Here is a 23444-nt window from a genome sequence, read left to right as displayed (position 1 = left end):
TCAGAGTCCTTTTGAAAATACACCCTCACTGTTACATTTTTTACATTTACACGTCATTTAGCAGACGCTCTTATCCAGAGTGACTTACAAATTGGTGCATTCACCTTATAGCCAGTGGGATAACCACTTTACAATGTTTGTTGGGGGTAGAAGGATTACTTTATCCTATCCCAGGTATTCCTTAAAGAGGTGGGGTTTCAAATGTCTCCGGAAGGTGGTGAGTGACTCCGCTGTCCTGGCGTCGTGAGGGGAGCTTGTTCCACCATTGGGGTGCCAGAGCAGCGAACAGTTTTGACTGGGCTGAGCGTGAACTGTGCTTCCGCAGAGGTAGGGGAGTCAGCAGGCCAGAGGTGGATGAACGCAATGCCCTCGTTTGGGTGTAGGGACTGATCAGAGCCTGAAGGTACGGAGGTGCCGTTCCCCTCACAGCTCCGTAGGCAAGCACCATGGTCTTGTAGCAGATGCGAGCTTCAACTGGAAGCCAGTGGAGTGTGCGGAGGAGCGGGGCTGTGGGGGGTGGTGGGGGGGAGCTAGGTCCGCAGGGAGTCTAGTTTTCCTCCATTTCCGCTCGGCTGCCCGGAGCCCTGTTCTGTGAGCTCGCAATGAGTCATCAAGCCACGGAGCTGGAGGGGAGGACCGAGCCGGCCGGGAGGGTAGGGGACATAGAGAGTCAAAGGATGCAGAAAGGGAGGAGAGGAGGGTTGAGGAGGCAGAATCAGGAGATTGGAGGGAGAAGGATTGAGCAGAGGGAAGAGATGATAGGATGGAAGAGGAGAGAGAAGGGAGAGAGAGAGCGAAGGTTGCGACGGCGCATTACCATCTGAGTAGGGACAGAGTGAGTAGTGTTGGAGGAGAGCGAGAGAGAAAAGGATACAAAGTAGTGGTCGGAGACATGGAGGGGAGTTGCAGTGAGATTAGTAGAAGAACAGCATCTAGTAAAGATGAGGTCAAGCGTATTGCCTGCCTTGTGAGTAAGGGGGACGGTGAGAGGGTGAGGTCAAAAGAGGAGAGGAGTGGAAAGAAGGAGGCAGAGAGAAATGAGTCAAAGGTAGACGTAGGGAGGTTGAAGTCCCCCAGAACTGTGAGGGGTGAGCCATCCTCAGGAAAGGAACTTATCAAGGCGTCAAGCTCATTGATGAACTCTCCAAGGGAACCTGGAGGGCGATAAAAGACAATGTGGTTGTGATGTGGTTGGATGCTGCCTTCTTCTTCTTCTTCGTTTAAATTTAGCCAGAGTATTGTCCCCTGTATGTTAATCTATGGGCTCACTGGGTAAATATAGTATTTCTGTAAAGGGATATTCATGTTTGAAGCTTCACACAGAAGCGTAAGTTTATGTAGGATGTAGATGGTACATTTCTCTGATCGGAGTTTGTCATCGATAGAACTCTACAGTACTCCATACACTTACTAGTCCCATTCAAAAACAAAGTTACAAAATGTGGACAAAGTGAAGGGGTCTGAATACTTTCCGAATGCACTTTATGTGGCATCGATATGAGTCAGAAACAGTTTTTCTAGTGTCAAAATTGACTACAAAGTGTAAATAGGATAATTTGGTCATAAAGTCAGTCTCGTCTAAAACAGATTTTGGAACATCCGTGCATCACACCGGGTAAATGAAGGTTGGGTTTGGATTTGACAATGTCCATTTGCCCACTAACATGGCGTGAACAGCTGGGGTGATTGCGCTCTATCCAATAGCATAGACCAGTAGTCACCAACTGGTCCATCTCCAAGGCATTCCTAGTCCATCACCAAACATTTCTGTAAAAACCCGTTTTGCACTGTTGGCGGTAGGTGCACTTGATTCAGTAGTCCTAGTGCCAGGAAGGCAAAGTGTTCCCATTTTGAACCATTTAATATGTCTGAAGGTAGAACTCCGCCTACCCGGCAGGCCCAGAGAGCAAATACAGATAGCTCAGATCCCCATGTCTGCACAGTTTCCTCAAGCCATTGACTGTAAAAAGAAGCCTTGAACGCACAGCAATGTTGATACTGTGAGATTTCAAAACTTATAAAACCATGAATAGAGCAACTTAACGAATACAGCAAAGAGCTGGTGTTTTTATGAGCAAGTTCATGTTTAAGTTGTTATTCAGCAGTGTCAACACTTTGTTCAATACTTTTATAAGCCATCAAATTCACGGTCTCCCTACTTCCACTCACGCTACAACCAGCATTGCAGCTGCAATGAATGAGAATAGCAAAGTGTTCCCATAAGATTGCCTTGTTATTATTAGTGGCTTGTCTTTTTTAGGAATATTTCACTTTCTCTGGTCATAGGAGTAACATGAATTGGAAGACTGTGTCCCGTTTTCTCAGTGGAGGGAGGGAGAGAGGCGGCCTCACCTCCCCTCAAACTGACCATCAGATGCAGACCATCAGTCCAGTAAAACAAAAAAGAAGCAGATTATTATGCTCACGTAGCTGTGCCTCACAAGCAATACAACAAATGATCTATTACCAGTGTGATCATATACCTACATTTTATAAATATAATTTCAAAATGTTCTGAGAAGAACAACATTGGCAGGGCAATTCAAGCATAGCCAATATGCAGTGATAATGTATTGGGCCTATAGTCTACTGCACAAACCTCATTGCTACATAACTGTTTTTGATTGGTTAATGTTGCATAGGCTTAAATTGTGTTGAAAAGAAATCTGAGCGGTAGATCTCGGCTTGCGTTTTGACTCAGAAAGTGATCTTGACTCAGAAAAGGTTGGTGACCACTGACATAGACAGTAATACAGACCTGCCCAGCAGCTCCAACTTTGTTTGCATAAGACAAAACGTTGCAAAAAAAAAATCTTGAGAAATACTGCACCAAACACCTTAGATGTAAAATTGCGCAACTAAAACGTCCTCGGCAAGAACTTTATTTAAAATTATTTACAGATTTCTTGAGTTATCGTAGATTCATTCTGAGGATTTGGTCAGGAAACACTTCCAAGACTGAAATCTCGTTTTTTCTAATGAGCAACAGAAAAACACACATGCCAATCGGTGGCTCTTTAACCTCTCACACTCACATGTTGTTATTAAAGTGGTCACAGCAATGCATAAAACATTTGGCCATGTGCTATTGCAGAATAGAAAACTCTGTTTCCAATTATTTGTGTTATGGTTCTTTCTCATACTCAAGCCTAAAAACCTGCATCAATTAGATGGCTCTCAGCACTTGGCTGCGACAGACAGAACTGATCTCTACAGTAGAGTGTTTTATTCATCAGACTTTACAGAACTACTATTTTCTCATAGAAGTCTTTGGAAGTTCACTTCACTCAGCAAAAACCCTCGCCACCTTGTTCCATATTTACCTCTGGGAGTCTAACTCTAATGTGAGTTTGCAGTGTACTTGATGGAGGGTGTGTCTGTCACTCCAGGCCATGCAGTTACTGCGCTGTATAGTCGTGGTCAAAAGTTTTGAGAATGGCACAAATACTAATTTTCACAAAGTCTGCTGCCTCAGTTTTGATGATGGCAATTTGCATATACTCCAGAATGTCATGAAGAGTGATCAGATGAATTGCAATTAATTGCAATGTCCCTCTTTGCCATGAAAATTAACTTAATCCCCCCAAAAACCTTTCCACTGCATTTCAGCCCCAGCTGCCATCATGTCAGTGATTCTCTCATTAACACAGGTGAGAGTGTTGACGAGGACAAGGTGATTGAGTTAGAACAGGGGTGTCAAACGTACGGCCCGCGGGCCGGATCAGGCCCGCAAACGGGTTTAATCTGGCCCGCGAGATGATTTTGAAAAAAAATAAAATACAAAATTAGAAAATGTTTTTTGTTGTTGTTTTTTTTAGTATAAAAATGCGCTGCAATTTTTCAATAAAATAAACTGCTGTTCCAATTGCGTCCACTGGATGGCGCAATAGCAATTGTGTTAAGCAAGCAAACTGTTTATACCGGGGCAGAGCAAGTAGGTCAAGCACGTGCAGCCAATGAGCTACTTTGTTTTGCCCGCGATATTTATTAAGGCTTCTACTTTTAACATTATGTGCTTTGGCACCCTCATTGCCCCAATATGTTTCTGTCAAAAAAGAGAAAAGTGGGCGCAGAGTGCAGAGTGTTCCAAGAAAAATGGTCATCCTATTTCTTCACGGAATTGAATGGGAAAGCTGTATGTTTGGTGTGTTCAGAGCATGTTGCAGTGCTGAAAGAATATAACCTTCGATCGCCACTATGTGAGTCTTCATGCCGACAAATATGACAACTTTCAAGGACAGCGGAGATGAGAGAAGGTGAATGAACTGTTGGCGGGTCTGAAGAAACAGCAGTCTGTGTTTACTCACAGCCGAGACATCAGTGACGCTGCAGTGAAAGTTAGCTACCTCATTGCTAATGAAATCGCAGTGGCTTCAAAACCATTTAGTGAGGGTGAATTTGTAAAAACATGCATGATGAAGGCAGCGGAGATTGTGTGCCCTGAAAAGCGGCAGGCTTTTGCAAATATCAGCCTGACAAGAAACACAGTTGCAGACAGGATTTCCGATCTTTCAGTGGATTTGGACAGCCAGTTGAAGCAAAAGGTAAAGTCATTTATTGCGTTTTCGGTTGCAATTGATGAAAGCACGGACATTACAGATGTTGCACAACTGGCCATTTTTTCATCCGCGGAGTTGATGACACATTGACCGTCACCGAGGAGTTCGTGGAGTTGGTGCCGATGACAGATACAACGACAGCAGCTGATATTTTTACCGCACTCGTCGGCCCGAGCTGGACAGGGTCGGAGTGGACTGGTCCCGCGCTGTCAGCCTGGCTACAGATGGTGCGCCCTCAATGATCGGGAAAAAAGCAGGCGTTGTGACAAAGTTCAGAGAGAAAGTGCAATCTGCAAATGGAGGACGTGATTTTTGACTTTTCACTGTATTTTTTCACCAGGAGGCTTTGTGTTGCAAGTCATTAAAGATGGATAACGTCATGAAGGTGGTCATCCAAACTGTTAATTTCATCCGATCCAGAAGCCTGAATCACCGTCAGTTTGACAGCCTTCTCAGAGAGAAAGACCACATCTATGGCCTGCCATACCACACTGAGGTAAGATGGTTAAGCCGAGGTGCTGTGCTGAGGCGTTTCTTTGATTTACGAGAAGAAATTGAACAGTTCATGGAAGAAAAGGGCAAACCAGTGTTAGAATTTCATTCCGCAGAATGGATGCCGGACCTTGCATTTATGGTGGATGTTACAGAGCACCTGAATAACTTGAACAAACAGCTGCAAGGGCGCAACAAAGTTGTCACGCAGTATTGTGACAGCATACGTTATTTCAAGTTGAAGCTGTCATTGTGGGAGACGCAACTTGCCGGTGGTGATGCAGCTCACTTCCCCTGTCTGAAAAATGTGTGCGCGACCCAACATGTGGCAGACATGAAGCGGTTCAAAGATAAAATAACTGGACTGTTACGGGAGTTTGAGGAACGCTTTCAGATTTATGTTTCTATGTTTTTATGTTGATGTGCTATTGTTTTTAATTGATTTTATTTTATTTGTATATTTAACCTATTCTTGACTCTGTGGTTCTTGCACTTGTTTGGGGAACAGGATTTCATTATTTTTATCTACATTTCTTCCTGAGAAATGACACCCTGATATAGTTATGTGATCTGTGATATACTTCTGTGAATCACTGAGGCATTGTGTGTTTGTGTGTTTTTTGTCCTCAGAACTTTCAAATAACTTGAGGTGTTTTATGATTAATAGTGATGTTGTGCTTTTGGACACTGTCCTCAGGCTCCAGCTTTATGTTTATATGTTTTTATGTTGATGTGCTATTGTTTTTAATTGATATTATTTTATTTGTATATTTAACCTATTCTTGACTCTGTGGTTCTTGCACTTGTTTGGGGAACAGGATTTCATTATTTTTATCTACATTTCTGCCTGAGAAATGACACCCTGATATAGTTCTGTGATCTGTGAAACAGTTCTGTTACTCACTGAGGCATTGTGTGTTTGTGTGTTCTTTTTCTTTAGAATTTTCAAATAAACTTGACGTGTTTTATGATTAATAGTGATGTAGTGCTTGTACTATTTTGGACACACTGTCCTCAGGCTCCAGCTTTATGTTGTATGTTGATCGTATTAAAACAAAGAAAACAATCTGAAGTTGTTGTTTTTAAGTTATATATACCATGATTTTTCCGGTCCGGCCCACTTGGGAATAGATTTTCCTCCATGTGGCCCCTGAGCTAAAATGAGTTTGACACCCCTGAGTTAGAATAACAGACTGGAAGCTTTAAAAGGAGTGTGGTGATTGAAATCATTGTTCTTCCTCTGTTAACCATGGTTACCTGCAAGGAAACACGTGCCGTCATCATTGCTTTGCAAGATTGCACCTAAATCAACCATTTATCGGATCATCAAGAACTTCAAGGAGAGAGGTTCAATTGTTGTGAAGAAGGCGTCAGGGCGCCCAAGAAAGTCCAGCAAGCGCCAGGACCGTCTCCTAAAGTTGATTCAGCTGCGGGATCGGGGCACCACCAGTGCAGAGCTTGCTCAGGAATGGCAGCAGGCAGATGTGAGTGCATCTGCACGCACAGTGAGGCGAAAACTTTTGGAGGATGGCCTGGTGTCAAGAAGCGCAGCAAAGAAGCCACTGATCTCCAGAAAAAACATCAGGGAGAGACTGATATTCTGCAAAAGGTACAAGGATTGGACTGCTGAGGACTGTGGTAAAGTCATTTTCTCTGATGAATACCCTTTCCGATTGTTTGGGGCATCCGGGAAAACACCTTGTCCGGAGAAGACAAGGTGAGCGCTACCATCAGTCCTGTGTCATGCCAACAGTAAAGCATCCTGAGACCATTCATGTGCTTCTCAGCCAAGGGTGGGCTCACTCACAATTTTGCCTAAGAACACAGCCATGAATAAAGAATGGTACCAACACAACCTCCGAGAGCAACTTCTCCCAACCATCCAAGAACAGTTTGGTGACGACCAATGCCTTTTCCAGCATGATGGAGCACCTTGCCATAAGGCAAAAGCGATAACTAAGTGGCTCGGGAACAAAACATCGACATTTTGGGTCCATGGCCAGGAAACTCCCCAGACCTTAATCCCATTTGGAACTTGTGGTCGATCCTCAAGAGGCGGGTGGACAAACAAAACCACACAAAAACTCCAAGCATTGATTATGCAAGAATGGGCTGCCATCAGTGTCACGATCGTCGAAAGGAGGAGACCAAAGCGCAGCGTGTTGAGCGAACATCGTAGACTTTATTTAATTAAAGAAACCACGATCAAAAACAACAAACCAAATAGGACGAAAGTGAAGTCCAAATACTGATATACACTAACAGCAACAAGGAAACAAAAACCCACAAAACCAAGGTGAAACCACACCGTATAAATATGGCTCCCAATCAGAGATAACGAGCCGACAGCTGACACTCGTTACCTCCGATTGGGAGTCATATGACTAATCAACATAAAGAACAATTAACCCAAACATAGAAATGCACAACCAGAAATCCCCAGCATAGAAATACACCCAACCAATGAAAATAAACAACCCTGGCTCAAATATCAAGGTCCGTGGAGCCAGAGTGTCACAGTACCCCCCCCTAAAGGTGCGACCTCCGGGCGCACCAGCATACAGTCTAGGGGAGGGTCTGGGTGGGCGTCTGTCCAGGTGGCGGCTCTGGCCCAGGTCGTGGTCCCCACCCCACCTTAGTCACTATCCGCTTCCGTATTCCCCTCCACATGACCACCCCCCAACTAAACCCCACTGGATTAAGGGGCGGCACCGGACTAAGGGGCAGCACCGGACTAAGGGCAGCCCTGGACTAAGGGCCGCACCGGGCTAAGGGACAGTACCTGACTAGCTGGCTCTGGCGGATCCTGGCTGGACGGCTCTGGCGGATCCTGGCTGGACGGCTCTGGCGGATCCTGGCTGGACGGCTCTGGCGGATCCTGGCTGAGCGGAAGGCTCTGGCTGATCCTGGCTGGCAGAAGGCTCTGGCTGATCCTGTCTGGCAGAAGGCTCTGGCTGATCCTGTCTGGCAGAAGGCTCTGGCTGATCCTGTCTGGCAGAAGGCTCTGGCTGATCCTGTCTGGCAGAAGGCTCTGGCTGATCCTGTCTGGCGGAAGGCTCTGGCTGCTCCTGTCTGGCGGAAGGCTCTGGCTGCTCCTGTCTGGCGGAAGGCTCTGGCTGATCCTGTCTGGCGGAAGGCTCTGGCTGCTCCTGTCTGGCGGAGAGCTCTAGCGGCTCCGGTCTGGCGGACGGCTCTGAAGGCTCATGGCAGACGGGCGGCTTCTGCAGGCTCAGTACCGACGGGCAGCTCCCTGCGGCGCTTTGGCAGACGGACAGTTCAGACGGCGTTGGGCAGACGGGCAGTTCAGGCGCCGTTGGGCAGACGGCAGACTCTGGCCGTCTGAGGCGCACCGTAGACTTGGTGCGGGTGGCGGAACAGGCGGACCGGGCTGGCGGCGCGCACCGTAGTCTTGGTGCGGGTGGCAGGAACAGGCCGGAGTCGGGCTGGCGACGCGCACCGTAGTCTTGGTGCGGGTGGCAGGAACAGGCCGGACCGGGCTGGCGGCCGCACCGTAGACTTGGTGCGGGTGGCAGGAACAGGCCGGGTCGGGCTGGCGACGCCGCACCGTAGTCTTGGTGCGGGTGGCAGGAACAGGCCGGACCGGGCTGGCGACGCGCACCGTAGACTTGGTGCGGGTGGCAGGAACAGGCCGGGTCGGGCTGGCGACGCGCACCGTAGTCTTGGTGCGGGTGGCGGAACAGGCCGGACCGGGCTGGCGACGCGCACCGTAGACTTGGTGCGGGTGGCAGGAACAAGCCGGGTCGGGCTGGCGACGCGCACCGTAGACTTGGTGCGGGTGGCAGGAACAGGCCGGGTCGGGCTGGCGACGCGCACCGTAGTCTTGGTGCGGGTGGCAGGAACAGGCCGGACCGGGCTGGCGACGCCGTACCGTAGACTTGGTGCGGGTGGCAGGAACAGGCCGGGTCGGGCTGGCGACGCGCACCGTAGTCTTGGTGCGGGTGGCGGAACAGGCCGGACCGGGCTGGCGACGCGCACCGTAGACTTGGTGCGGGTGGCAGGAACAAGCCGGGTCGGGCTGGCGACGCGCACCGTAGACTTGGTGCGGGTGGCAGGAACAGGCCGGACCGGGCTGTGGAGACGGACAGGAGGCCTGGAGTGAACAGCGGCCACCACCCGTCCTGGCTGAATGCCTACCCTCACACACTCTGTGTGAGGCATCAGCACAGGACGTACAGGGCGGTGTACCCCTGGCCTGGTGGCCTCCTGGATACTCCCCCCTTTTCTCCTCCGTCAGCCCCGTCGTCCATGCCGTGTGCCCCCCCCTAAAAATTTTCTGGGGTTGACTCACGACCCTCCGACGATGGCCCTGCTGCCGCCGTTGCTCCTCTCTCGCCAGGGCCTTGATCCTTCCCCAAGGTCCCTTGCCTCCGAGCATGTCCTCCCAGGACCACGATGTGCCCACCTGGGCCATCGCCAGCCTCTCCATCTCCTTGCCCGGCGCCTCCTTCCATGTCCAGTCTCCTTGCTCCTGGACACGCTGCTTGGTCTTTCTTTGGTGGGTTTTTCTGTCACGATCGTCGAAAGGAGGAGACCAAAGCGCAGCGTGTTGAGCGAACATCGTAGACTTTATTTAATTAAAGAAACCACGATCAAAAAACAACAAACCAAATAGGACGAAAGTGAAGTCCAAATACTGATATACACTAACAGCAACAAGGAAACAAAACCCACAAAACCAAGGTGAAACCACACCGTATAAATATGGCTCCCAATCAGAGATAACGAGCCGACAGCTGACACTCGTTACCTCCGATTGGGAGTCATATGACTAATCAACATAAAGAACAATTAACCCAAACATAGAAATGCACAACCAGAAATCCCCAGCATAGAAATACACCCAACCAATGAAAATAAACAACCCTGGCTCAAATATCAAGGTCCGTGGAGCCAGAGTGTCACAATCAGTCAGGATGTGGCCCAGAAGTTTAATTGACAGCATGCCAGGGCGGATTGCAGAGGTCTTGAAAAAGAAGGGTCAACACTGCAAATATTGACTCTTTGCATAAACTTAATGTAATTGTCAATAAAAGCTTTTGACACTTATGGAATGCTTGTAATTATACTTCAGTATACCATAGTAACATCTGACAAAAATATCTCATAACACTGAAGCAGCGAACTTTGTGAAGACCAATACTTGTGTCATTCTCAAAACTTTTGAACACGACTGTACAACCCATCTGCTCCTCATTGTTCATTCCATCAGATGAAGACTACATGAGGAGGAGAAGTTACTGTAGATCTGTCATGCACACACAGTCTTAGGGACCTCACTGCAGGACATTTGTCATTGTGTACACTCAGATAAATGATGATGTACTATCCCTAAAAATTTCCCTGTGGTTAGTTCTCCCACGTCCTCACAGTCCTGACATGCTGACAGTGACAGGTCTCTCTCTCTCTCTCTCTCTCTCTCTCTCTCTCTCTCTCTCTCTCTCTCTCTCTCTCTCTCTCTCTCTCTCTCTCTCTCTCTCTCTCTCTCTCTCTCTCTCTCTCTCTCTCTCTCTCTCTCTCTCTCTCTCACTCACCTTTATCTCTGTGAATCTCCAGTGATGAAGAGAGAGAATTGTCTGTCCAAGCCCCACCTGACAGTGACAGGTCTCTCTCTCTCTCTCTCTCTCTCTCTCTCTCTCTCTCTCTCTCTCTCTCTCTCTCTCTCTCTCTCTCTCTCTCTCTCTCTCTCTCTCTCTCTCACTTTTATCTCTGTGAATCTCCAGTGATGAAGAGAGAGAATTGTCTGTCCAAGCCCCACCTGACAGTGACAGGTCTCTCTCTCTCTCTCTCTCTCTCTCTCTCTCTCTCTCTCTCTCTCTCTCTCTCTCTCTCTCTCTCTCTCTCTCTCTCTCTCTCTCTCACCTTTATCTCTGTGAATCTCCAGTGATGAAGAGAGAGAATGCTAATTGTCTGTCCAAGCCCCACCTGAGACTAATTTGTCTACTGACACTGTTTCCTGTATGTTTTGACACAATGTGTATTTTGTCATCAGAAGATCAGTTAATAATTTCCTTACCATACTGTAATACCTTGAGCTAAAACTTAACAGTGTTTGGTGGGTCACTGATGAGTCTGCATCATCAACATGTGCACCAAGCACACGTTTCTACGAGATAAAAAAGTAACGCTCGCTGGTACTAATCTAAATCACAGTCAACAGTCAGTCAACAGCACTTGGGAGTCAAGGGGTTTTAATGCACTTCAAATAATTGGATAAAGTAGTTTAACCTTTAAAAAATCTATCAATCATGTAATCATGTTGCCAGTCTCTGTCCATCTCTACAGGCCTCTCATCTTCTCTTGAAGCAAGCTAAAATTGCCAAGAGAAAATGCTGTCAAGAACTATGGAATAGTGGTAATTGTATCAAAGTACATAATAAATCATTTCTATGGTAATGATTTAGATATCATTTAGCCCTCAGAATTTTTATCTGAAACAATTAACCCTAGTGCATACATTGAATGGGTAAAGTAAGGATAAGATGTCATGCAAAGAAAATATAATAACCACAGAACGATTAGCGTATATAAGAATGTATTCTATAAATGAATCCAGTATTTCAGTTTCTAAAGTCCTATCTCAAGATAACAACCTAAGCTTTTCTCATACTGTATCATGTCCAATCAGTTATCCTTAACAGAAATAACATGTTTTCTTTCTGTTCTCATTGGAGCATATTGCTGAACACTTCTCAACATTTGATGAGAGTAACCATACAAATCCACGGCCAATGAGATAAAATGTCAAACAAATGTATTCTCCCAGGCGACTCACAGAGTTGACACTGAAGAACACTGGAACATGTTCTGATCTATATTCTGATCTACTGGCCTCTCTTTAATCCAGGGATAGAGCCCTGGGATAGAGCCCTGTAAACAGCTAGGAGAGATGTCCAGCTGGCCTTTACCGGCCCAAAGCTAGTTAGACTAAGACCCTTTAGCCAGCTCAGAAGATGATTTGCGGCTTAGGTTAATTACATTTCTTGGTCGAACAATTGCTGTATTGACAGATCATATAAATTATGTTTTTTAGATAAAAGTGTAATTTACACAAATATCTGTCAAACTTTCACAGGCTCTAGTGTCTCTACTAGATAATCTGTAAAAATCTTGTCCATGGAATTATAATTCTCTTGCCCAATTTGCTGGATTCAGTTGACCCAATTCATGGACAATCAATTGTTCTTCCTCTTCTTCAATCTTTGATGGAAAATCTTTCATTCTCTCAGCTTTAACCCCTATTGATCTGTGCTCAAAATCAATCCCTTTAGTCCCATAAAGATTTAGGTGTACGAAATATGAAGAGCTGTGAACCATAAAGAGGATGCTTCTAACCTTTTTCCTACAATATTTTACCTGAAAACACCTATAATAATGTACCTCTGAGTCCCAAATGGCACCTTATTCCCTATACTGTATAGTGTAGGGGAATAGGAACTCTGGTGAAAAGTAGTGCACTATATAGGGAATAGGGTGCCATTTGGAACGTAGGCTCTGGTGAAAAGTAGTGCACTATATAGGGAATAGGGTGCCATTTGGAACACACCCTACCTCTCTCATACAGTAAATCCCCACAACAGGGAAATTATTTATAGGATGAAATGCAGTTACTTTCTTTCTCTTGGTTTTATGACTGAGAACAGAAGTGAATAATACTTGGGTTTAGTTGAATTGCTCAGGAAATTACTGGGTGCAGACCATTCAGTTCAGGCAGCTTAAGTATTGTAACTCTGAGCCCAGATAGAGACTTTACCTGATACTGAACAGAAACATCTAAATGCAATTATTCTATTCTATTCTATTCATTATACCTGAAACAAGATTTTACTTTTTCTGAAAATCTTAAAATGAAAAACAGTTAATTGTGGTAAATATCTTATTTTTGTGGGTATTTTTATGCAAAAACACAATATGGGTGTCTGTTGGTCGCCTTGACACCGATAAAATACAAAGGAAAGGAAAGTCGAACCTGACTGCCGTCTGTAAATACCAAATAGCTTGAGTTTGCTCGATAACAATTACCAGTGCAAGCTCATAGGTGGGTGGCAGGCAATATTTCATTTTCAAAAGTGCTTGTATTGCCAACTCCATCCATTGTCTGGCATTCTTATTACCCTCACTGGTGTCAGAATTTTTTCAGCCAGGAACGAGCGCTCGAGCTTGATTACATCACTTCTTGCAGTGCGCGCGTACTGTACCCACACTGTGCTGCTGCTCTCGAGCGCCTCATTCGGAGTGAGGAGCAAACAGTTGGGCTGTAATCTCTGACTCACAAACGACTTCGAAATACAATCGTCCTTTGGATATTAAAGGATAAAACATGACTTCAGATGAATTCCCTTTGCAGTATCCCTGTTCAAATTCGTCTTGTTTTGGGAGTGGACTGACAGAGGTCAAGGAATGTTCGCAACTAATTGAGTAGCAGAAAGTTGTGAGAAGGTGAGTTTCCATGTAGGGCTGTCTGTAGGCTAATTACCCTGCAATCGTTTTCAGAGTATTTATGTTAATTTGCATATTCTGTTCTGTTATAAATTAAGGCTTTAGGCTACCCAACATGCATTTGCTTAAAAATCTTACTTGAGAAGTGAATTAATTGAATAAGTCTATTGACAATCATTTACAGTAGGCTACTTGTATTATCCCTCTCAAGTGTAGCTTGTAACAGGACAATTATAGTTGACTTGTTTTATATAGTTGACTTGTTTTATGCCTGTTAGAGTGCCTGCGTGTGTGTGTGTGTGTGTGCTCTTTCATCCTACATTTGGACATTTTTGTCATTTAGCAGACGGATCTTATCCAGAGCGACTTACAGTGGGCCGTGGGATTTATTTAAGATACTCTTGAAATGTTTAATTGGATTTTGGGATTTGGTTTAAATTGGCTGCATACCTAAGCATAGTAGTTCTCAAAACATACATCCAACTGCAATTTATTCACACTTCAGTCTTTGATTATTTAATTTTTTTAGGAGCTATGCTGATGTACGGTGCCAACATGGGAAAGCTCTTCATTATGTTATTATGCAGATCTTATGGAGTTGCTCAGGAATACCTGGACAGCAGACATCACCATTTTAATTTACACAAACACTATACAATACCACTATACAGTGGGGAAAAAAAGTATTTAGTCAGCCACCAATTGTGCAAGTTCTCCCACTTAAAAAGATGAGAGAGGCCTGTAATTTTCATCATAGGTAAACGTCAACTATGACAGACAAAAATAGAAAAAAAAATCCAGAAAATCACATTGTAGGATTTTTTATGAATTTATTGGCATATGATGGTGGAAAATAAGTATTTGGTCAATAACAAAAGTTTCTCAATACTTTGTTATATACCCTTTGTTGGCAATGACACAGGTCAAACGTTTTCTGTAAGTCTTCACAAGGTTTTCACACACTGTTGCTGGTATTTTGGCCCATTCCACCATGCAGATCTCCTCTAGAGCAGTGATGTTTTGGGGCTGTCGCTGGGCAACACAGACTTTCAACTCCCTCCAAATATTTTCTATGGGGTTGAGATCTGGAGACTGGCTAGGCCACTCCAGGACCTTGAAATGCTTCTTACGAAGCCACTCCTTCGTTGCCCGGGCGGTGTGTTTGGGATCATTGTCATGCTGAAAGACCCAGCCACGTTTCATCTTCAATGCCCTTGCTGATGGAAGGAGGGTTTCACTCAAAATCTCACGATACATGGCCCCATTCATTCTTTCCTTTACACGGATCAGTCGTCCTGGTCCCTTTGCAGAAAAAACAGCCCCAAAGCATGATGTTTCCAACCCCATGCTTCACAGTAGGTATGGTGTTCTTTGGATGCAACTCAGCATTCTTTGTCCTCCAAACATGACGAGTTGAGTTTTTACCAAAAAGTTATATTTTGGTTTCATCTGACCATATGACATTCTCCCAATCCTCTTCTGGATCATCCAAATGCACTTCAGACGGGCCTGGACATGTACTGGCTTAAGCAGGGGGACACGTCTCGCACTGCAGGATTTGAGTCCCTGGCGGCGTAGTGTGTTACTGATGGTTGGCTTTGTTACTTTGGTCCCAGCTCTCAGCAGGTCATTCACTAGGTCCCCCCGTGTGGTTCTGGGATTTTTGCTCACCGTTCTTGTGATCTTTTTGACCCCACGGGGTGAGATCTTGCATGGAGCCCCAGATCGAGGGAGATTATCAGTGGTCTTGTATGTCTTCCATTTCCTAATAATTGCTCCCACAGTTGATTTCTTCAAACCAAGCTGCTTACCTGTTGCAGATTCAGTCTTCCCAGCCTGGTGCAGGTCTACAATTTTGTTTTTGGTGTCCTTTGACAGCTCTTTGGTCTTGGCCATTGTGAAGTTTGGAGTGTGACTGTTTGAGGTTGTGGACAGGTGTCTTTTATACTGATAACAAGTTCAAACAGGTGCCATTAATACAGGTAACGAGTGGAGGACAGAGGAGCCTCTTAAAGAAGAAGTTACAGGTCTGTGAGAGCCAGAAATCTTGCTTGTTTGTAGGTGACCAAATACTTATTTTCCACCATAATTTGCAAATAAATTCATTAAAAATCCTACAATGGGATTTTCTGGATTTTTTTCTCCAATTTGTCTGTCATAGTTGACGTGTACCTATGATGAAAATTACAGGCCTCTCTCATCTTTTTAAGTGGGAGAACTTGCACAATTGGTGGCTGACTAAATACTTTTTTGCCCCACTGTATATGAAAACTCAGCTGCCAAAAGCTATGTAGAATGCCCCATTAAAATGGGAATATACATCACAGACCCATCCTGGGACATTCAATACAAAATAGAATCTGGAGATGGAGAGGCTTTATTCAAGGCTGAAGAGTATGTACTGGGAGACTTCAGTTTCCTGCGAATTAGGACCAAAGGAGGCAGCTCTGCTATACTCAACAGGGAAGTGAAGGAGCACTACTCACTGAGAGTCAAAGCACTAAAATGGAGCACCAACGCTGTCGCTCAAACAAGAGTTCAAGTGCGAGTTCTGGACACCAACGATCTCCGGCCTCTTTCTCACCAACCTCCTACTCAGTCTCCGTGCCTGAAAACGCTGCCATCAGAACCAGCATCGTGAGAGTTACCGCCACCGATGCCGACATCGGCACAAATGGAGAGTACTATTTCAGCTTGGAAGGAGAACACACCGATATGTTTGCCATTCATCCCACCAGTGGGGTGATTACTCTGATGGCCAAACTGGATTATGCTGACCGGAGGCTGTTTGAGATGGATGTCTTGGCGGTAGATCGGGAATGAAACTCTATGGGAGCAGTGGCTTCAGCAGCACAGCCATGCTGACGGTCAGGTACTGCAGGCCAATGAGCACGCTCCCATCCTCACAGCTGTTCCCTTAGCTCCATCAGACACAGACACGGACCCTACGTACGCTCTAGTAACCGTGGAAGACAATGATCAAGGGCCTAATGGTGAGATAGCATCACTGAGTATAGTAGCTGGGGACCCACTCCAGCAGTTTAGGGCAGTGAGAACCAGCCCTGGTGGGAAAAGAATACAGGGTCAAAGCCATTAAGGATGTGGACTGGGATAGTTGTCACTTTGGATGCAATCTTACACTACAGGCCAAGGATAAAGGTAGCCCACCACAGTTCTCCTCAGCTGAAGTCATTAGAGTGAGATCCCCACGTGTTGATGTAAGGGCTCCTACATTTGAAAAAAGCATTTACAGAGTCAACCTGACAGAATTTGTCCCGCCCAACACTTCTGTTGTAATGGTGAGAGCTATGCCAAATCACCCCATGTTAAAATACTCCTTAAAATACCCCAGGATCCAACAGAACACCCGTCCTTTCACTATTAATTCAAACACAGGCTTGATCACAACAACTGCAGCTATCCAAGCCGACCGTGCCAGCAAGTATGACTTTGAGGTGATTATTAACCAAGAACAAGCATCAACCAGGGTGGTCATCAATGTGATTGATGTGAATAATAACGCACCAGTTTTTCAGCAACAGTCCTACAAAGGCAATGTCAATGAAAATGTGCCAGTGGGGACCAGCATCCTCACGGTCAGTGCTAGCGACATGGATGAAGGAGAGAATGGTTACGTTACTTACACCATCGCCAATGTAAACCAACCACAGCCTTTCACCATAGATTACTTCACAGGTGTCATCAGCACTGCCAGGGAATTGGACTATGAGAGGATGCCAAGGGTTTACAACCTCAGAGTCAGAGCTTCAGATTGGGGCTCTCCTTTCTGCCGTGAAGTGGAGACCCTTTCTCTTTCAATTTCTAACACTACACTGGCCCTTGTTTGAGAAGGTTGACTGTGAAGTGAGCTTACCAAGATACTACAGGGTTGGTGAGCAGATAGCCGCAGTGTCTGCTATCGATGCAGACGACATGGAAGTGGTTCAGTATGTAATCATAGATGGTAACCACCTTGGTCTTTTTGAGTTGACACCAGACACTGGGGTGTTATCACTAAAATAGCCTTTACATGATGGCGAGGCTGCAAGGTTGACCTTTCACTCCTTACAAATTAGTGCCAACGATGGTGAGACATCAAGTAAGCCAATGTTTGTGAACATCACAGTCCTGTCTGGTTCAGGAGCCGTCTTCGAACAGTGAGTCGATACAGGACTGGTTGGGCGTCTGGCTGAGAAGCTGCTTCTTGGCACCAAGCTCCAATCTCAAAGGGAGAGTGAAGATCATTTTGAGGACATTCATTCAATCAATAATTATTCTCCCCGCTTTGTGGACTCTACTCCTAATGTCATTGAGGTTAAAGAGGACCTACCAGTTGGAATGAGGATAGCTCATCTAAGTGCCATAGACTCAGACAGTGGCTTCAGTGGAACATTGATGTTTGTTATATCTGGAGGAGATGTTGAAAGTTGTTTCATGTTTGAAATGGACACTGGTTGGCTAAAGATTATGGAGCCGTTAGACAGAGAAATAACGGATCAATATACTCTCAACATCACTGTGTATGATCTGGGAATACCACAGCGGTCAGCATCACATGTCTTACAGATCAATGTCTTGGATTCAAATGACAACAGCCCAAACTTCCTCCAGAATAGCTACTCTGTATCGATAAGGGAGGATACAGACGTAGGAACAGCGGTCATTCAGGTTGATGCCACAGATAAAGATTCAGGGGCCAACGGAATCATCAGGTATTCATTGATGGCTGAGTCCGATCACTTTGTCATAGATGACCAGACGGGAGTGGTGAAGGTTAAAAGTCCATTGGACCGGGAGCTCCACCCAACAATTATCCTAAAAGTTGTGGCCTGTGATCAGGCAGTTGATGAACCTCAGATGATTTCTACAGTATCTCTGAAGGTAGTGTTAGAGGATGTCAATGACAACCCTCCTAGGTTTTTCCCCCTCCACCAGCGCGTGAAGGTGCGGGAGGATCTCCCGGTAGGGGCGGTGGTGGTCTGGCTACAGGCCCATGATCCTGACCAAGGTCAGTCTGGACAGGTCCATTTCAGCCTGCTGGACGATGGAGATGGAGACTTTGATGTTGATAAAACAAACGGTGCTGTTCGTATTTTAAGGACCCTGGACTTTGAGAGGAGACCGGTGTATAACCTGACTGCCAGAGCCAAGGATAAAGGGAAACCTGAGTCGTTGTCCTGCACCTGTTTTATTGAAATCTCCATAGTAGATGTGGATGAGAATCTGCACCAGCCTCAGTTTGCCTCTTTTGTGGATAAGGGAAGTGTGAGAGAAGATGCTCCTATTGGCACAACTATAATGACAGTTACAGCACAGGACAATGACCAAGGTAGAGATGGAAAAATACAGTATTCTATAAGGGACGGATCAGGCCTCGGAGTATTCACCATAGATGAAGAGAGTGGTAAGAGATTCCTTCTTTTTAAAAATGATTTTCCCATAAAAAAATTATCACCTTTAACCCTAACCCTGCTATAGCATTGAAATGTACTATATATTGCATGTTGTAACCAGGTGGATGCAAAAATGGTCTTCATATATTTTCTTGTTTGGCCAAAACATTTGTCCCTTTAGGCCAACACAACCCTTTATCACTGAGGTATTTAAAACCTGGTTATTCTTGAACTTACTTTGCATTTTCAATGATGATGATTTTTGACTTATGTCTGGACTTTCAGCTTGTAACGTTTGCTATGTAAAGTAGAGAGCAGAGAGCTGGGATCTCGAGCCATGTGAGAGACCAGAGTTCCCAGTGATGCCTTGCTCAGTGGAAGCTCAGCCCAAACTGTGACTGACATGAAAAATGCATCTTCTCTTTCTCCTCACAGGTGTCATACAGACACAGGAGCTTTTAGACCATGAGACCACCAATCGTTACTGGCTGACTATCTATGGCACCGACCTAGCTGTGGTGCCTCAGTCGTCATTTATGGAGGTCTACATTGAGGTTAGTTTATTGTTGAATTGTGTTATTTTTTGTCTATGTCCCTCTTGTGTATTTATCTTAATGCACACACTGTAGCACTTTGCGATTGTTTTTCAATGACATCCGTGTTACAAATCAAATGTATAATTATTTATTATTCAGGTTGAAAATGTCAATTACAACGCGCCACAGACCTCCGAGCCTGTCTATTACCCTGATGTCATGGAGAATTCCCCCAATAATGTATCTGTTATCCAGGTCCATACTTCTAGACATACTTTTAAAGAAGCACTTTTATAAACTTCCACTGTCCTCCAAGAGTTGTTGAATGTTCTCTTCTCTTCTGTTATCCAGGTGGAGGCTGTGGACCCTGACTCTGGAAACAGTGACCAGGTCTACTATAAGATAACCAGCGGGAACCCACAGAGATTCTTCAGCATCGACCACCAGACTGGTGAGATCCTAAACACTATTTGTTAATATTTATGCTTTGTATTGAGAAAGCCCTTGTGCACCCAGCCAACAAGGTTTACTGCCCATGAGAAAGCCCTTGTGCACCCAGCCAACAGGGTTTACTGCCCATGCGAAAGCCCTTGTGTCCCCAGCCAACAGGGTTTACTGCCCATGCGAAAGCCCTTGTGCACCCAGCCAACAGGGTTTCACTGTAAATCAATCAATTTCATACCACTGCACACACAGCCAGTGGGAGCGTCCCCAATGGCACCCTATTCCCTATATAGTGCACTTACTTTTCACCAGGGCTCTGATCAAAAGGAGTGCACTATGTAGGTAATAGGGTGCTATTTGGGACGCAAACTGTATCAGGTTTTAGCTACCAAAGTTTTTGTTCTGAAGAGAACAATGTCAGCATTTTTACAAAGAAAGACCCTGTGGAGAACAGATCCAGCCAAGCAGGAAATGGATACCTCCTCTAACAACTTCCAGACAGTCCTACTGTAGTCTGTAGACCTATCATAGGTTACATTTGTTACATTTACATTTTAGTCATTTAGCGACTTACAGTTAGTGAGTACATTTTTCATACTGGCCCCCCGTGGGAATCGAACCCACAACCCTGGCGTTGCAAACGCCATGCTCTACCAACTGAGCTACACGGGGCCTATCCTTAGCTACAGTATTAGAATATATTTTCCCTCTTGGCTTATTTATTTTATACTATAACTGTTGAGAAGAATGAGTTACTTCCATTATGTCATTATTTAATTACTTCATTGTTAAGTCGAGTAGTAATCAAGAACCTTCCCAGCCCTGTGTTGTTGTGGACTTTCCCCATCCATAACCTGTGTAGCTCAGTTGGTAGAGCATGGCGTTTGCAACACCAGGGTTGTGGGTTCGATTCCCACGGGGGCCAGTATGAAAATGTATGCACTCACAAGCTATAAGTCGCTCTGGATAAGAGCGTCTGCTAAAATGTAATAACTAACATAATGCTATGCTATCAACAGGCTTGGGTTACAAAATGTATTTTTTCCCCCTGCTAATCATACATAGCACACAAAACAGCCATCTTTTATGTGGTTTCAATGGGCAAGGAGCCTCCACATTCAACCTAACAAGCATCCCGTTAAGTCTTGGGAAACAGAACCATTTTCCTTTCCTCAGAAGATGGCACAAACTGGTTGTAATGGAAGCGGTTAATTTCTTTGGGTTTATGTGCATGAATTTGTGTAAAAAAAAACCTGTGTTTATGGCCTAGTGTTAAAGGACCATATATAAAGTAGAACATGCCTGATGGTCTATTCCAGCTCCTCAGGGCTGGGTGGAGCTACATGTACTGAGTACAAAACAGAAACATTCTACAGTATGCCTCTGAAACATACCCATGTTTATTTGCTTTGAATAACGTTAACTCACATTGTCAGTAATGCAAATGGGAGTTTTGCAAGAACACAGGAGTATCTTACATGTAGATCATGACTGTATTAATACAGTCTGTGTTTGATGTCTGTCCTGACAGGTTTGGTGACAACCACTTCCAGAAAACTGGACAGAGAGCAGCAAGAGGGAGATACGCTGGAGGTGAACATCTTTTATATGTAGTGTAATCCTATTGGAAATCAATGTCCAATTAATCAAAATATTAATATCTAACATACTGTAAAAGTGACACCTAATGCTTGCATGACCCCTCCCCTCCTCCCCCCACACCCAGATCACAGTAACAGACAAAGGCGTCCCAGCCAGGTCCACCGCTGTCCGGGTGGTGGTGAGGGTGCAGGATGAGAATGACAACACCCCACAGTTCCTGGAGAAGATCTATAAGGTCCAGCTCCCAGAGAGGGACAGGGACAGGTCAGAGAGGGAAAGACCAACAGAGAGGAGGGGGGTTGCTAAGATAGAGCCCATCTACAGAGTGATCGCCTCTGACAGAGACACGGGCCCCAACGCTGAGGTCTCTTACAGCATCGAGGGGGGAGACGAGCAGGGGAGGTACTTCATCGAACCCAAAACTGGCCATGTGTTCTCCAGAGAGGTCGTCTCAGCAGGACAGAATGACATCCTTACAGTAAGTCTGTACAGCTTGTTGCAGTAGCTACTGTGGTATTACATCTGTTTAACAATGAGATGTATTAAAACATCTATCATATCTATATATCCATTCAACACCAGCCTGCTGCTTCAAACATTGTGCTTAAATATGAACTAGTTAAAGACATGCAGTAAGTCTGCTCAACATGCTACTGATGTATAACGTGTATTAAGTCTGCTCAACATGTTACTGATGTATAACGTGTATTAAGTCTGCTCAACATGTTACTGATGTATAACATGTGTTTTTAGTCTGCTCAACATGTTACTGATATATAACGTGTATTAAGTCTGCTCAACATGTTACTGATGTATAACATGTGTATTAAGTCTGCTCAACATGTTACTGATGTATAACGTGTATTAAGTCTGCTCAACATGTTACTGATGTATAACATGTGTATTAAGTCTGCTCAACATGTTACTGATGTATAACATGTGTATTAAGTCTGCTCAACATGTTACTGATGTATAACGTGTATTAAGTCTGCTCAACATGCTACTGATGTATAACATGTGTATTAAGTCTGCTCAACATGTTACTGATGTATAACATGTGTATTAAGTCTGCTCAACATGTTACTGATGTATAACGTGTATTAAGTCTGCTCAACATGTTACTGATGTATAACATGTGTTTTTAGTCTGCTCAACATGTTACTGATATATAACGTGTATTAAGTCTGCTCAACATGTTACTGATGTATAACATGTGTATTAAGTCTGCTCAACATGTTACTGATGTATAACGTGTATTAAGTCTGCTCAACATGTTACTGATGTATAACATGTGTATTAAGTCTGCTCAACATGTTACTGATGTATAACATGTATTAAGTCTGCTCAACATGTTACTGATGTATAACGTGTATTAAGTCTGCTCAACATGCTACTGATGTATAACATGTGTATTAAGTCTGCTCAACATGTTACTGATGTATAACATGTGTATTAAGTCTGCTCAACATGTTACTGATGTATAACGTGTATTAAGTCTGCTCAACATGTTACTGATGTATAACATGTGTATTAAGTCTGCTCAACATGTTACTGGTGTATAACATGTGTATTAAGTCTGCTCAACATGTTACTGATGTATAACATGAGTATTAAGTCTGCTCAACATGTTACTGATGTATAACATGTGTATTAAGTCTGCTCAATATGTTACTGATGTATAACATGTGTATTAAGTCTGCTCAACATGTTACTGATGTATAACGTGTGTATTAAGTCTGCTCAACATGTTACTGATGTATAACATGTGTATTAAGTCTGCTCAACATGTTACTGATGTATAACATGTGTATTAAGTCTGCTCAACATGTTGCTGATGTATAACGTGTGTATTAAGTCTGCTCAACATGCTACTGATGTATAACATGTGTATTAAGTCTGCTCAACATGTTACTGATGTATAACATGTGTATTAAGTCTGCTCAACATGTTACTGATGTATA

General features: G+C 44.6%; 1 pseudogene; it reads left to right on the top strand.

Moving 5' to 3' along the window:
* Window positions 1-15771: 15771 nt before the first annotated feature.
* The window catches only part of LOC123484365, a 29589-nt pseudogene continuing 21916 nt past the window's right edge, over window positions 15772-23444 (top strand).

Source organism: Coregonus clupeaformis, unplaced genomic scaffold, assembly GCF_020615455.1.
Source record: "Coregonus clupeaformis isolate EN_2021a unplaced genomic scaffold, ASM2061545v1 scaf0288, whole genome shotgun sequence".
Taxonomy (NCBI): Eukaryota; Metazoa; Chordata; class Actinopteri; order Salmoniformes; family Salmonidae; genus Coregonus; species Coregonus clupeaformis.
Note: the sequence above shows the minus strand (reverse complement) of the source record. Positions and strands in the feature narration are given on the sequence as shown.